Here is a 16,923-nt window from a genome sequence, read left to right on the forward strand (position 1 = left end):
AATTTTTGCATCTATATTCAGAAGAAAATTGGTCTGTAATTTTCTTATCCTGTAGTGCCTTTATCTGGTTTTGATATTAGGGTAATGTTGACCTTATAGAATGAGTTAGATAGCACTCCCTGTTGTTCAATTTTTTGGAAGAGTTTGAGCTATTGTTATTAATTATTCTTAGAAAGATTAGTAGAAGTCACCCGGTAAAGCCATTTGGTCCTGGGTTTTCCTTTGTTGGGATGTTTTTAATGACCGATTCAATCTCTTTACTTGTAATTGGTCTGTCGAGGTTTTCTATGTCTTTTAGAGTCAGAGTACATTGTGTGTTTTCAGGAATTTGTCCATTTCAACTAGGTTGTCTAATTTGTCGGCATACAGTTGTTCATAGTATCCTCTTATGATCACTTTTTTATTTCTGTGGGGTCAGTATTAATGTCCCACCTCCTCCCTTTTCTCATTTGGTTTAGTTGCATCTTTTCTCTTTTTTGCTTTTTCAGTCTAGCTAAGGGCTCGTCAGTTTTACTGATCTTTTCAAAGTATCACCTTTTGGTTTGGTTAATCTTTCTATTGTTTTTTAAATCTCAACTTCATTTATTTCAGCTGTAATTTTTGTTATTTCTTTCCTTCTGCTTGCTTTGCAGTTAGTTTCCTGTTCTTTTTCTCATTCCTCCAGGTGTGCAGTTAAGTCTTTGATTTTAGCTTTTTCTTCTTTTTTAATGTAAGCATTTAGGGCTATAAATTCCTTTTCAGTACTGCCTTTGCTGCATCCTTTAAGTTTTGATATGTTGTGTGCTCATTTTCACTCATTGCAAGATATTAACTGATTTCCCTTGCAATTTCTTCTTAAACCCACTGATTGTTTAAGAATGTGTTATTTAACGTCTATATATTTGATGTTCCAATTCCCTTCCTGTTATTGATTTCCAGCTCCATTCCATTATTGTCAGAGAAGAGGCTTTATATAATTTCAATTTTAAAATTTATTTGGACTTATTTTGTCACCCAACATGTGGTTATCATGGAAAAAAACACATCCGTACTTGAGAAGAATATATATACTGCTGTTTAGGGGTACAGTGTTCTGTGTGTGCCTGTAAGGTCTAGTTCGTTTATCATATTATTCAAGTTCTCCCTTTCCCTATTGATCTTCTGTCTAGATTTCGATCTTTTGATAGAAAGAACAATTATTACTGTAGAGGTGTTATTTCTCCCTTCAGTTTTGCTAATGTTTGCCTCATGTATTTTTGGGCACTGTGGTTAGGTACGTAACTATTTATGACTGTTCTTTCATCTTGGTGAGTCACCCCTTTTATTAATTGTCCTTCTTTGTCTCTTTTAACAGCTTTTGACCTAAAGTTTATTTTGTCTGATATTAGTATAGTTACTCCAGTTCTTTTTTGGTTACTATTTGCATGGAATATCTTTTTCCAACTTTTACTTTCAACTAATTTGTGTCTTTAGGTCTAGGGGGAATCTGTTGTAAACAACATGTAGTTGGATCAGGATTTTTTATCCTTTCAGCCAATCTGTGTCTTTTGGTTAGGGAACTTAATCCATTAACAGTTAGTGTTGTTACTGTAAAGGCAGTATTACTTCAGCCATTTTGTCCTTCAGTTTTTATGTGTCATATCTATTTTTGTCTCTCTTTTCCTTTATTGCAAGCTCCTTTTCTGTATAGTTGATTATTTGTCATGTATCTGACTGATCCTTTTCTCATTTCTGTTTCTGTGTATTTTTAAAGTACTTTCTTGGTAGTTATCCTGGGGTTTATATTATACAACCTACATCTATAGTCTACTAATTTGAAAATATACCAACCTAGCTTCAAAAGAGCAGACACGTTCTCTGTTTCCATATCCCTCCCTTCTCTTTTTATGTTGTTTTTGTCCCACTTTACCACTTTTTATTTTTATGTTCATTATCCTGGAATATGCCTTTTTCTTTTTCAATTGTGTTCTCACTGTTATAGGAATTAATGAGTAGAGCTGTATATTGAGGATACAGTACTATTGGGTTTTGATTTACCCTTTTAGTTATCCTTACTGATAATCTTCATTTATTTGCACTCAAAAGAATATTTATAAAATATTCTTGGGTGCAAAGAATCACATTACAATAATTGTTGTGTATCTACCATTTGGCATATGAAATAAAACATTATTGAAAACTGTGAAACCTAATATGATTTCTGATTCACTTCAGAGATTGAATTTGGAGATTATCATTCCCTTGATTTTCCTTCTATTTTCACCTACTGTTAGTTTCTTTGATGTGTTATTGAACTTTATATAAATGGAACCATACTTCATTAATTCTTCAGCAATTGCTTGGTTTTCTTTTTTGAAATCTTATTTTAAGTATGACATACATACTGAAAGTGCATAAATCATAGGTGTGCTTCTTGATGAACTTTCACAGTTGAATGCTCCATTTATCCTGTACTGAGATACAGAAACAGAATTAATAACATCCCAGAAGGCCCCTGCCAAACACCTAACAGTTACTCCTCTCCTTCCTGACTAGAGTGACTACTATCCTAACCCCATAGATTAGTATTATTTTGAACTTTATATAAAGAGAATCATATAAAATGTGCACTTTCCCTTCTGACTTCTTCAATCAACATTATTTTTGTGAGATTCATCCATATTGTTGCATATATTCATTCATTCTCACTGTTCATAGTATTCCATTGTGTTAATATATCACAATTTATTTATTCATACTAATGTTGCTGGACATTTTGGTTATTGTGTATACTGTTATGATCATTCTCATAAATGTCTTTTTGCTCAAGCAATTTGTTGTTTTAGCTCATCATTAGGTTCCTGAGTGCCATTCATGATATCATGTATCACTGTGGTTCATCCTGTATTCCAATGTGGTTCATCATGTATTCCAATACATGAATACTCCACAATATATTTATTCTTTTACTGTTGATAGTTTCCAGTGCTGCTGTATTCACACATGTGTTCTCTGAGTGCACATGTGCATGGTTTCTTTAGGGAATAACTTCCCAACTGAAGTACTACAGCTTCTGAACTCCCTAAAAAAGTTCTGAAAAACTATGGGCCCTTTCTCCCATTTAAAAATTTTTAATTTCATTTTAAAACATTAAGATATAATTCCAACACCATAAAGTTTGTCCTTCTGAAGTGTACAATTTAGAGGTTTGGGTGTGTGTGTTTTTTTTTTTTTTTTTTTTTTGAGTATATTCTCAAATGTGTGCAATCATCAGCATGATCTAATCCTAGAACATTTTCACCAAACATTCCATAAAGAAAACCTAGTCACTCCCCTTTACTCCCTCTGCTCCAGCCCCTGGAAACTACTAATCTATGTCATCTCCTAATTCCCAAAAATCCATTTAATATATTTTCCTTGGATAAAGAACATATCAGATATTAAACAGATAAAAACAAATACTATACTTGATCTTAGCTAAAAGACCAAGAAGCAATCATGTACAGGATTTTTGAGTGAATATATGTTTTTATCTTGGATATATACTAGGAATGCAATTGCTGGATTCTATAGTAAATTTACGGTTAACATTTTAAGAAACTGCCATGACTCTTTTCCACAGCAGCTGCACCATTTTACATTTCCACAAGCACTATATAATGGTAGACTCTCTCAGTTCCTTGGTGTGGAGGTTGTCCATCCTCACTTCCCTTTCACCTGACGTGGGTAAGTCCAACAAACTGGAGAGTAGGTGCTGCAACATCACTGAGGCTCAGGGCCCAGCGGGCACATAGACAACCTAGGGATTCAAGTCTCCTGGGCATACACCAACCCCAGCATCAACCATGTGTTCAATAAAAGGGATAGAAGAGGCATGTGTAGAGAAGTCATATCTGAGTCCTCTTTTTGCTTTCTTGACAGTGTCCTTAGAAGTATAACAGATTTAAGTTGGTGAATTCTAGTGTATCTATTTTCTCTTTGACTGCTTGACTTTCAGGTATCACAACCAAGAAACCACTGCCTAATTCATGGTCACAGAAATTTATACCTTTGTTTTCTTCGAGAGTTTAATAGTATTATCCTTTACATTTTGGCCTTTGATCCATTTTTAGTTATATGGCGTGAATTATGGTTCTAACATCATTCTTTTGCATGCTCCTCACCCATACTTTTTAACTTTTTATTTTGAAATACTCTCAAATTTATAAGACAGTTACAAAAATAATATAAACCCCATAGAACTCTACATCACCCTACCCTCTCAGATGTCCAGATCCACCAATTTTAACATTTGCCATATATCCTGTATCATCCTAGCATCTCCTATCTATATGTCAATCTATTTTCTGACCACTTGAGTATAGGTTGTATACATCGTGAACCTTGAAAACACTTATTATTGCCATGTCCATTCTCTAAGAACAAGAATATTCACTTATGTAGCACCTAAAGTATAGTTATCCAGTTGAAGGACTTTAACATTGGTATAAATCTATACCAAGGACTATAAGATTGGTATATAAACATAATCTATATTTCAATTTTTTCATATGTTGCAACAATGTTCTTTTGAGCCTTTTCTCCTCCCTTATTAGATTCGTCTGGGATCCTGTATTACATTTAATTGTCACTTTAGTTAGGCTTTCTTTTACATGTAATTGTGGGAATATATACAAAACATAAACTTTCATTTCAACCACTCCAAGCATACTGCTCACTGAGATTATCCACATTCACAATATTGTGGTATCCTCACCACCATTCATTACTAAAAATTTCCCATCTCCCCAATCAGAGACCTTACAACCATTATGCATTAATTCCTCATACCCTCTGCCTGCCACCCAGGCAACTTGAACTCTACTTTTTTGTCTCTATGAGCCTGCATATTCTCCAATCTTTTCTTTGTAATTACCATGGGGCTTAAGTTTTTAAATCTATAGCAATCTCCTTTGCTTGGTACAAATTTAACTTCATTAGTATATATAAACTGTTCCTATACCCCTTCTTCCCCCCATTTTTATGTGTTCTTTTCACAAATTACATGTTTATATATTATGAGTCCCAAACCATTGATTTATCATAATTTTATATGCATTTACTTTTTAGACCCTGTAGGGAGTAAAAATTGTAGTTAGAAACCAAAGATACAGTAGTACTGGCATTTATATTTAACCATATATGTATTTACCAGAGATCTTTATTTCTTTATGTGGTTTTGGTCTATTGTCTATTGTTCTTTCCTTTCAACCTGCAGACCTTTCTTTAGCATCCCAGGAGGGTTGGTCTAGCCATGATGATCTCCTATAGCTCTTGATTATCTGGGAGTGTCTTAATCTCTCCTTCATTTTTGAAAACAAATATTCCTGGATATAGAATTCCTGACTGGTGACTTTTTCTTTCAGCACTTTAAATATGTCATCCCTCTGCCCTTTTGCTTCCATAGTTTCCAATGAGAAATTGGCACTAAATTCTATTGAGTCTCCCTTGTACATGACATGTCTTCTCTCTTGTAGCATTCAGAATTCTTTATCTTTGGCATTTGACAGTTTGATTATAATATGTCGTGGGGCAGATATATTTGGGTTTATCCTATTTGTAGTTTGTTGAGGATCTTGGATGTGTGTATATTCTTATCTTCCATTAAATTTGGGAAGTGTTCAGCCATTATTTCTTTGAATATCCTCTCTGCTCCTTTCTCTTCTCCTTCTCCTTTTGGGACTCCCATAATGTATATATTTATATGCTTGATGGTGTCCTACAAATTCCTCAGGCACTATTCACTTTTCTTCATTTTTCCTTCTTTCTCCTCCTATTAAATGATTTCAATTATCTTATCTTCAAGTTCACTGATTCTTTCTTTTGCCAACTCCAATCTGCTGTTGAACTCCTCTAGGGAATTTTTAATTTCTGTTGCTTTGGTCTTCAGGTTCTTTTTCATTCCTTTTCATAATGCCATTTCTCCAATGATATTCTCTTTGTGTTTATTTATAATTCTCTTCATTTTCTTTAGTTATTTGTCCCTCTTTTTCTTTAGCTCTTTGAGAATATTTAGGACCACTTTATTTAAGTGTTTGTTTGGTATGTCCCAGGTCTGGTCCTCTTCACTGAGTATGCCTAATGCCTTAATCTTTTCCTTTCCCTATGGTCATCACTCCCTTTTTCTTTGTGTGTTCTTAACCTTTTGTTGAAATTTGGACATTTTTATATTTCAACATGTTATTCCTGGAATTTAGGCTCTGAGGTGTCTGTTCCCTAGCTTGTTTACAGCTAGTGTTATGGCAGAGCTTTCCTTGATTGTTAGAAGCTAACAAAAAAGAAAAGAAAAGAGAAGAGAAGAATAAAAAAGAAAATACCTTTCAGAATCTTTGCATACTGACTTGTGCAAAAGCTCTTCTTCAGGTTTATCCACACAATGAGTTTAGAGAATAGCTTCAGGCCAAAGTATAGAGGCCTCACTGATATTTCTGTGCAATGTCTTGTCTTTGGCATGTGCATGTGGCCCTAGGAATCCTACCCACCCGTACACCACCACGTACATATATACAAATACCCCTTCTTTCTTAGGAAACAATTTCCTTAAGGTCCTGGGAACTGTAGTGTATGTCCTACAGCCACAAGCTCTTGCTTCAAGCAGCATGACTTGACTGTTCCCCCACAGCATTTTATTAGGAAAGCTCTGTGAGCTTGCAGGGCAAGTTCTGGTATAGCATGACCCTCAGGCCACCACTAGACAGATCAGGTCAGACATACAAGCTCCCAGTATGTGCATGAGGGTTATTCTGCTCCCTCCAGTAATGAGACCAGGGATCTGCACTGGGAGTGTAGGTTGGCTCTGTGCTAAGCCTGTTAGAAGTGAGTGAGGGGTCTAACAAGGGCACCATGAGATCCTTCTGTTTTTAAGTAGTCATTTTCCTGATTTGGAGCTTGCCCTGTCACTACAGTCCTCTAACTGTTTTTGTGGCTTTGACAAAGATGTTTTTGCCAGTTCTTGCTGGTCGTTTAACCTTCTTTGGGAGGATAGAGCCGCTAAGAATCTTCATTCTGCCATCTTGATTAGGGTGGGGCCCTCCTCACCCATATTTAAGTTGATACCTATTCTAGTCATTTTTCTCTCTTCTCTCAGATCTATCACCAGCCCTTCCCGGTTCTGCTGTTTATTTCAGGGAATTATATTTGCAAATTGACTTCCAGTAGGGTTAGCTAAGGGAAGCACTAGTAGGTGATTAGAGGACACATTGAAGGAAGAGGACAGAAAATCTCTCTCCTCATTCTGCTTTAGGTGGTATCTTCAGCAGTGGCTATGTTGCCTCTGTGGCTCAAGCTTGCATTAAATAACTCTTCCCTTTGTGGTTCTCATATCCCCAGGCATTTTACCACCTGCTTGTAGCTCCTAGATATTACTGTTTTCTGAGCTCTGGGAACAGCACCCACTCCTGTTGTTCCTGCAGTCCTGGATTGGTAGCAACTCTAGCTATTGCTAATCTCTGGATTGCTTCACCATCCCCTACTGACTTCTCAGCTCTTCCATACCCTGTATATTTAATATTAAGTTCTCTCTGTTAAAATCACATCTCGAAATATTTCTGTTTTCTTGATTGGCTCTGAATGATATGGCATCCAGCATTTTTTCACTATATGTTTAAATAGTTGCAAAGGATGCCATTTCCAGCTTATTGTAATTATTGACATCTAAAGATAATACCGATATATCCCTCTTTCACATATATTCAGCGGAAGTTAAATACCACAGTGATTTGAGACCACCTTTATCTTTTAAAAATACATATACAAGATCCTCATCAGTCAGAAATTTTACAATGTTTCTTTTATACTACTTCTACTCCACTTCCTCCATAGAACATTACAATATAATGTAGTTCATGCTTTAAAGTCTTCAGTTAATCATGCTGTCCTATTTCTTAACAGCAGAAATAGACACATATATTGAAATCACAATTTGTTAAGCCTCCTATTAAATTATTTCTTCTAGTTTGAGTCAGTACAGTTTTATTATTGCCATAGCATAAAATTGATGAAAACAACATAATGCATTGTAATTGTTTATAAATAATTATTAAACATGAAATTTAAACCTTTTTAGGGGGGAGTACGTTTCTTAAGGAGTTAAGTGAAGTGGTGCTTTTGGTCCCTTAATTAGTAGAGGCTCTGTGTAGCAGCCAGGAGATTTGCCCTGGAAAATGTGCAATATTTGCCCTGGAAAATTTTCAATAAGGGAAAGTGGTCAGGAAGTATCTTTTCTTTAATGAAGAGGGAAAGGAAAATACAAAGGAGGTAAAAGGGAACCACAGACAAGTTCCCAAGCATATCATTTCTGGGAAAGAGTATATGTCATTTTGAGGATTTGGAAATTGATTCTCTTAAAACTATCTGGGTCCATGGAAAGTCCTTATATCCTTTAGGGGAACATGTAACTGAGTGTCATGTGGGAAATTACTTTGGTGTAATGATAGCCTTTAAGAACATCACAGGCAAGGTATCCTAGAAGTGATGGAACAAAAGACTTACAAACCAAATGAAGATGTTCAAATGATGCAGTTTATTTTTTAAAATATATTTTTTATTTATGATAGATGGATCACACAAAATGTTACATTAAAAAATAGAGGAGGGGTGGCAGACTTGGCCCAGTGGTTAGGGCATCCGTCTACTACATGGGAGGTCGGCAGTTCAAACCCTGGGCCTCCTTGACCCGTGTGCAGCTGGCCCATGCGCAGAGCTGATGCGCGCAAGGAGTGCCCTGCCACGCAGGGGTGTCCCCCACGTAGGGGAGCCCCAGGTGCAAGGAGTGCGCCCCGTAAGGAGAGCCGCCCAGCGTGAAAGAAAGTGCAGCCTGCCCAGGAATGGTTCCGCACACACGGAGAACTGACACAAAACAACAAAAAGAAACACAGATTCCCGTGCCACTGTCAACAACAGAAGCGGACAAAGAAGATGACGCAGCAAATAGACACAGAGAACAGACAATCGGGGCGGGGGGGGGGGGGGAAGGGAGAGAGATAAATAAATAAATAAATCTTTAAAAAAATATGTATCTATAAGAGGTTCCCATATGCCCCCTCCCTACACCCCCCACTTTTCCCACATCAACAACTTCTTTCATTAGAGTGGTACGTTCATTGATAAATACATTTTGGAGCACTGCTACACAGCATGGATTATAGTTTGCATTGCAGTTCACACTCTCTCCCAGTCCATTCAGTGGGTTATGGCAGGATATATGTCTTGCATCTGTCCCTGCAGTATCATTCAGGACAACTCCCAGTCCCGAAAATGCCACCATATCACACCTTTACTTCCCTCTTCCTGCCCTCAGCACCTCCAGTGGTCGCTGTCTCCACATCAATGATATAATTTCTTCCATTGCTAGAGTCACAATAATTCTATAGTAGAACACCAGTACGTCAACTCTAGTGCATATTTTATTCCCCAGTCCTGAGGACTCTGGAATGGTGATGGCCATTCCACCTCTTAATAGAGAGTGGGCTTTGATCCCACATGGCTGGTGGATGGGACTCTCCTGCTTGCAGTTGTAGACTCTCTCAGTTCCTTGGTATGGTGGTTGACCATCCTCACCTTCTTGTTAACTGAATTGGGTAACTCCAATGAACTGGGGAGTAGGTATAAATGATGCAGTTTATTGAGTTAATTGAACACCTACAGGGAAAAGCAAGGCAATAGAAATGGGGAAAGTTATTATACTTAGGACAGGGTGCAGGCAGGGTGGAAGAACTATGCTAGCTCAATTCCAAATTCTGAAAAGTTCAAATATCTTGTCTCATTTTCTGACACATAAGTCTTTGCCCTGGGGTTGAGGACTGAGCAAGGGACTCTGCAGAAGGATGGTGTACTTCATCTATGGTATACTCGGCTACAGCTGTAGCTTACTAATTAGACTAATGAGCAGCTATTGGTTTTATCTGGCAGAGGGTACATAGGTTCAAGTGGATGTTATCAATGGGATGCCAATTTATGACCTTATGATACTGACTGGTTTATACATCTCGTGTGTATTTAGTTTATCATGAGTATTTGGTTCTCTTGGTCCTTTTGCCCTTTCCTATCGATGTTAAGCACAGTCATGCTCTTTTTCCTTTATGTCTAAGGCGGCTCGCAAGCTACTTGCTTCTATAGTTAGTTTCATTTACCCTCCTTATTTGTTCTCTTATTTCCTATAGCTGAATGAATATTCTTACATAATACAGCAAACCATATTACAGCTAGTTTGAAAACCACTGCTAGAGCACAAGTGGTAAGAAATTGGAACCCTTTGGGGTGACTGGAATTGTATTCCAAGAACAAGCTCTCATTTCTTTATTCCAGTATGGCGTACAAAATACTATGATTTGAATGTGCCCTGTCACTTGAGTATATATTTAATGCAGAATTGCTAAGTCACAGAACATATACAGCTTCAACTTTACTAGATAATGCCAAAGTACTATTCCAAGTCTTCTCCCCCTATTTCAAATTCCCAATAAAATATAAGAAAGATCTAATTGCTCTACTTCCTTATCAATATTTGATAATTTCGGACAGAACCATAGAATATCATAACATGGAAAGTTCCTATTTTAAACAACAAATTATAGGTCAAAAGATAATTTTAAGTACGTTTACTTATTCATTGACTCATTTTATTTTATTTTTTAAAATTTTTTTAAGATTTATTTTTTTTAATTTATTTCTCTTCCCTTCCCCCCTGGTTGTCTGCTCTCTATGTCCTTTTGCTGTGTGTTCTTCTGTGTCTGCTTGCATTCTTGTCACGCAGCACCAAAAAAATGTGTCGCTTTTTTTGTTGCATCATCTTGCTGTGTCAGTTCTCCGTGTGTGTGGTGCCACTCCTGGGCAGGCTGCACTTTTTTCGCATGGGGCAGCTTTCCTTGTGGGGCACATTCCTTATGCATGGACACCCCTATGCGGGGGACACCCCTGTGTGACACAGCATTCCTTATATGTGGTAGCACTGTGCGTGGGCCAGCTCACCATACGGGTAAGGAGGCCCTGGGTTACGAATCCTGGATCCTCCATGTGGTAGGCAGCCACTCTATCAGTTGAGCCACAACTGTTTCCCATTGACTCATTTTAACAAATACTTATTGAACATTAATTGTGTCCTAGCTATTATGCTAAGTGTTTGGGATAAAAAATGAGTAAAACAAATCCCTGACCTCAAGTAACTTAAGTGCACTCTATGTGAGAGACATGTGAACAAAGAATTCAGGTGATATGTGCAATAATGGAGGCAAATGCAATTTTCCATGGCCCTGATGAGGAAGGGAGATAAAAAAAGATTGTGGCTGAGGTTGGAACAAAATACATTAGGAGACGTTGTCAGTTGAGGTTTTTCATAAGGTATGTTTCCTTCCAAATTTAGGTTGTGTCCTATAAACTAAAAATTATATTTACTTTTTTAAACACTTAAGAAGGTCATATCATGAAGGGGTTTTTAGCCTATGTGATAGAAGATAAGGAACCATTGAAAGGTTTTAAGCCATGGAATGACATGACTGATATTGTATTCTAAAAAGAAAACTCTGATGGCACTGTATTGAAATTGAGATGGGTATGAATGGAGGCAGGGACACAAATTAGGAGCTGATTACAGTTGAGATTCAAAATGATGGACTGCACTAAGGCAGTAGCAATGGACATGAAAGGAAAATAGATTTGAATGATATTCAGGTAGTAGCATTAATAGAATTAAATGATAGAATAGATGCAGAAACTAATGGAGAAGATTAGTGTTTTAATATTATGATATCCAAGTTCCTGCCTAAGGAGGTATTGTCACTCATTCAATCAACTTATATTGATCACACACAGTATGCCAGACCCTACCCTGGCTGTAGGGGTTATCTAGGGCCACCATGTTGCATGACTCTAGGGGACACTCTTCACATTGTACACACAAGGAACATAATGGAAGCGGTATTCTCTGGTCTTCTACAATGGTGTGGTTTCACATTACCTGTAAGTCAAGCAAACATAGTCTATACCATCATGGAATTCACAATCCTGTGTCCAGTAGTTCTATTAAGCAAGATGGGGGCGGGGGAAACTGACCTTGGGAACATAAGTGTTGCCCCTTATCTCTTTTTCTGCTTGAAACATTGAGTGGGCATATTGGGTATACTGAACCTGACAAGTCTAAAATCTTCAGGTGGAAAGTTCCATAAGGTCATAGGACAGGTTGGTCTGGAGCCCTTGAACAAGGTTTTTTAGTGGGTTAGTTCAAAAGGTTTCCCAATGCACTCCCCATTTTGCAGGTCTACTCACTCTCCTGGGATGTGCTGAGAAGAAACTTAGTTCACACGTGGTCCTGTTGCTCTGCTCCTGGAAGGGAGTTCAAAGGGAAGAGAGCAAGTCTCCACTCCAATACAAACCTTCCAAAAGCTTTTTCTTTTAATGGCTCCAAATTGCACACCCTTAAACTGAGAACTTCAGAAAATTGAGCAACTTGTATTAAAATTATCAAGACCACATATGTTTTTCACGTAATGGAACAATTTCAAGGATGAAGTGAATAAATTAAAACAAATTTACTTTCTTTTCAGAGGTGCCTAATAAAAATTACTGATGGATTGTTTGGAATTTGGGTTTATTTAGATTGTGTCAATCCCCTCTTTTTTCAATGACAAGTACAAAGCAACATTTCAACTATTTTTCTTCCATTTTTGTAATTTTCTTACTGACAATAAGTAACCTTCTATAGAGAGTTCAGCTTGGAACTGAAACATTTTTGCCAGATCTCTGCCTAGAGGGAATTTTTATGGTTGAGTTTATAAACGTTTGCAAAACAAAGTTGAAAATTGAAAACCTTTCAATTTTCAAGGTTGACTGAAAGATGGGTTATGCTTCTTATACAGGGTACTTCTGTAGTTCTGTAGTTCTGTAGTCCGTATATTTATTTTTTCACAGTTGAAACTTCATCTCAGACACCTTTGAAAAACTACCTTCAGAGTGTTTTTGTATGAACCAGTATCATTTAGCATCAGAAAAACCGTGATTAAATTGTAAATGACAATATATGATAAATTATAACACCTCAATTAGTATTTATGTTTAGAGTTATGGTAACACCCTAATGATACCCTTCCATAAGGATAAACAGCAGTGAAGTAAGTTAAAAAAGAAAATAAACCAAGTCAATGAAACTACTAGATGCAACCCACATATTCAGCAATACTGGAGAAGAATAAATTCTAAGCTAAGTAAAGCAAATGAAGATCTGGAACATTCCACCAGTCTGATTTAATGTTGGAGCTTTTACTTGAAAAAAAAAAAGGGGGGTGGTGGTGGAAATATTATCATCCAATATGATTTTAGATTTGTTGACTAGCCTAAATGTTGAAGTTGAGATTCTAATTAAAACTTACTAAGACCTCCTTAGTATTTATAAGGAGTCAAGTAAGAAGTTTGATTTTAAGGCATGAAGAAAAATTCTTACTTTTAAAAGTCAAAGAATCAGTGTGTCATGGTTAAAACTCAAACCTGGTCATCAAAAACTATAGAAAGTTAGAGGTTATATGTAGGAAATAGGAAGAAATAAATTCTCTCAGCAAAGATGTGAATGCAGGAAAATAACTGTACTGACATAAAAAGATTAGTGCATCTTCTGCCTTTCTTAATTTACAAAACTGTAAGCAGATGATCTGCATTTTTGTTGCAAAAAAAGGATAATCAGGTAAACAGTCTTGTGCGTGTGTGCACGCACACACACACATACAATTTCCCCCATATATTGAAGGTCAAACTTGTTATATCTGCTCTTGAAATGTAGGCATTGAAAATTATAAGTATGCGTTCTTTTGTAGGAATATATAGAATTTTTGCAATATATTTAAGTCCATAAAAAAAAAAAAAGGGAAGATGAAGTAGGGAGGTCAGGAATCATTCTGTAAGTTCTGTATACCATAGAGCTGTGTAAGATGAACAAGGCACTTAACCTTGGGAGAAAAATTTAAGGGGCTGCCAAAAACCCAGTAGTCAAGATAATACTTTAAATAAAATATTTAAAAAATAAAAATACCAAAAAACTACACTGAACAAAATATCAAAATTTTAAATAAAGACAGGATACAACCCTGCACTTGCATGACTCATCTACCTCACCTTAGTTCTAGGCTTGCACAGATGAGCCCCCACTTCTCCTGTTCAGACTGATGAGAGTGACTGACAGAGACAGTGGGGGCAAGAACAAAGAACAAGGCTTCTAGAAGCAACCTGAATATTCTCTCTCTCATAAATGTTCACAAACCTGGGAATCTTGGTACCAAGGCCCTCCGTGATTTAGCTACAAGTGGCCTTTATTTCCCCACTATATTAGAATATTCTCTTCAAACAGGATGGTTCCTTTAATATTTCAACGCATTTTTCTGCCACTTTTACTGCCACTTTTAACTTGGTATTTCCTAAAAATATTTCAATGAGCTTTAAATCCTTTTAGAAACAAGAATTAAATAAATTTGGGAAATGCTATATTCTAGGTTCTTAGAGAGATTCAAAATGCATACAGCATATTAAAGGCAGGAGAAAATTCAGCAATAGCCAATTCTATTTCTTTTTTTCAATCCATTGTTTCAGAATTTTATTTTAGTGTCTCACGTTTAAGTACAATAAGCAGTATTCATCCAATCCTGCTCTGTTCTTTCCTTGGTGGTAACCTTTTGCTTTTCTGATTCTGCAAGATCTATGGCAATCCACATTTCCTAACTCTGGTTTTCTATCAGAGCTAGGCATGGAGCAGCTCTGGAATTTTTGCATGTGATTTTACTTATGTATAATTATATTTTAATTGAAGTTTAGACTCTCAGGTTTCATGGAAGATGTCAAGGGGACTCTGCTCGGAAAGTATTGACCAGTTTTACTCTGTGCTTTTAAAAAACTTCTTTTCTCGGTCTACATCTTCCTTTCTTAAGAATATATGTCTTCTAAGTGTATTCCTGTTATGCCTAACAGGGAGAGAAAAATAATCTCATAGATGTGCAATGATGTTAAAAATGCTCACCTTATAATGACCCAAAATAGACTGATCCTAAACAGAAACCACTGTGAATAAGAACATCTTATTAGGGACCAGAATATTGAAACCCTAACATTTCAGCCTGAGTCCAGAGAGTAGAGACAAACCATGCAGTAAACAAAGGAAGTTTAATATAAAGAATTATTGACTATAATAGGGAATTGGATTAAGGAGGAATTGGCTAGGAAGAAGTAAAGAGAATTCTAAAGACTATAGCAGTAAGAAAGAACAGTAACTCCTCCTAGGGCTGAAAAACAGCAACCAAGGAAGAGCTCCCTGCCCAGGGCTTGAATTCCAAACTTTTTCGGAGAGGACACAGCCTTCGCTCACAGGAGGGCAGAAAAATTGCACTGGCAGAACTTGCTTGAAATCTGCCCTCCAGAGTGTTAGGGAAAGCTGTTTCAGGTTGGTATCCACCAGAGGCATTCAGCTGAAAACTGCCCAAAGCGGGAGGGAGTTGGGAGAAGCTGCTGGCTTCTGGATACTGCTGACTGCTGTGTACTGCTGGAGATTTAGGGCTGGAGAAGCCACCCACGCTGCAGCAACTGGTCTCTGGGGAAGCTGTGTGTGCGTGTACTGTGGGAGCCAGGAGCTGGAAAATCTGCGTGCCCTGAGCTGAAGAAGCCTGCTGAGTAGGCACAAGGGAACCCACTGCACAGAGAAGCAAAAGGCTTTCCTCCTGCAATGTCTCTCCAAACCCCCTCCCCAACAAAACTTCAATGCCAGCTGGTAAAGAAAAATATTTAAAGGGCCCAGATCCATTTTCGACAGAGAATGTACAAAGGGTGAATATGGAGCTGAGAGGCAATATTGGCATAGTTAGGGAAGAAAAAATGATCTGCAAGACAAAGAGTGACTGATAAGAATGTGGTTGAGGAAAAGGCCCAGTCCAATACAAAGAATTCAGAGGAATTACTTGATGCCAGAAGGTCATTGCTTATAAAACTTGACCATGGCTAGACGGGAAGGAGACAATCTCAGAGACTTTCTCCAAAATTTTCACACAGACAACTCCTTTCATCTATCTTTCTAAGACTAGAGGATATCTGTGGGCACAGAACCCCAGCCTCAGGGAGGGGAGTGAATCAGGGAAAAGTCTCCTTCAGAAAAGCCTGAAGTAAAACACTGACAGAAGAGCTTCTTAGTATGAAATCCAGAGGAACAAAGCACTTAGGATGGTGACCTAGAATTGGCTTCCCCTAGGATTGCAGCTAATAGAATCAAGTTGAACTCTGGCCACTCTGTTTTTTTAATCTTATTTTCCGTACCTATCTAGCTTATAATTTAAGTTTCTCACACTGTGGAAATGCCACTTTTTTTGTACTTTGTTAGATGGACAGAGAATATTATGATTTATATTTCTCACCCTGATGGCAGCGAGGAGAGAGTGCTAAAGGGTCAGGCCACCATCTGAAAGTCTAAATGGAAACTTTTGAACCCTGGGCAGTGGGATTAGTACTGGATAGTATTTCCCTTGGTTCCTTGATTGATAAAGAATGGTTGAACTACTATAGCTAACCTTTAATTTTAGGGTGGTTTTATATGTTTCATCACACATCTCTGTAAACTTTTATATCCAACATCCCACTGCTTCTCAAAGATCACTGCTGCTGCCACAGGACAATTGCCAACAGCAAAATAACAGAGGGCTGATTTGGAAAGCTTTATTTCTTCTATTCCTGGGTTATAAATTAGACCCTTTTAGAAATTACATTGTCTCTTCACATAACTGAGATGTCATTTGGTAAGATGGTATTTTAGTCACACAAAAACTTAAACTTCTTTAGCCAGTCCCATTCTTGAAGAGCGATTAAACAGGTGCTTCATAAATGTGGTTCTGAAGCCTTTTTATGATGCCAAGGTACTCTTTTATAAGTACCTGAAAATGTTCCATAGGAAAGCTAACTAGAACAGCAAGG

General features: G+C 37.3%; 1 pseudogene; it reads right to left on the reverse strand.

Moving 5' to 3' along the window:
* Positions 1–3,332: 3,332 nt before the first annotated feature.
* On the reverse strand, positions 3,333–3,455 carry LOC111763148 (U2 spliceosomal RNA; annotated as a pseudogene).
* Between the last annotated feature and the right edge of the window lie 13,468 nt (positions 3,456–16,923).

The sequence above is a fragment of the Dasypus novemcinctus genome, chromosome 11 (genome assembly GCF_030445035.2).
Source record: "Dasypus novemcinctus isolate mDasNov1 chromosome 11, mDasNov1.1.hap2, whole genome shotgun sequence".
In the NCBI taxonomy this organism is placed as follows: domain Eukaryota; kingdom Metazoa; phylum Chordata; class Mammalia; order Cingulata; family Dasypodidae; genus Dasypus; species Dasypus novemcinctus.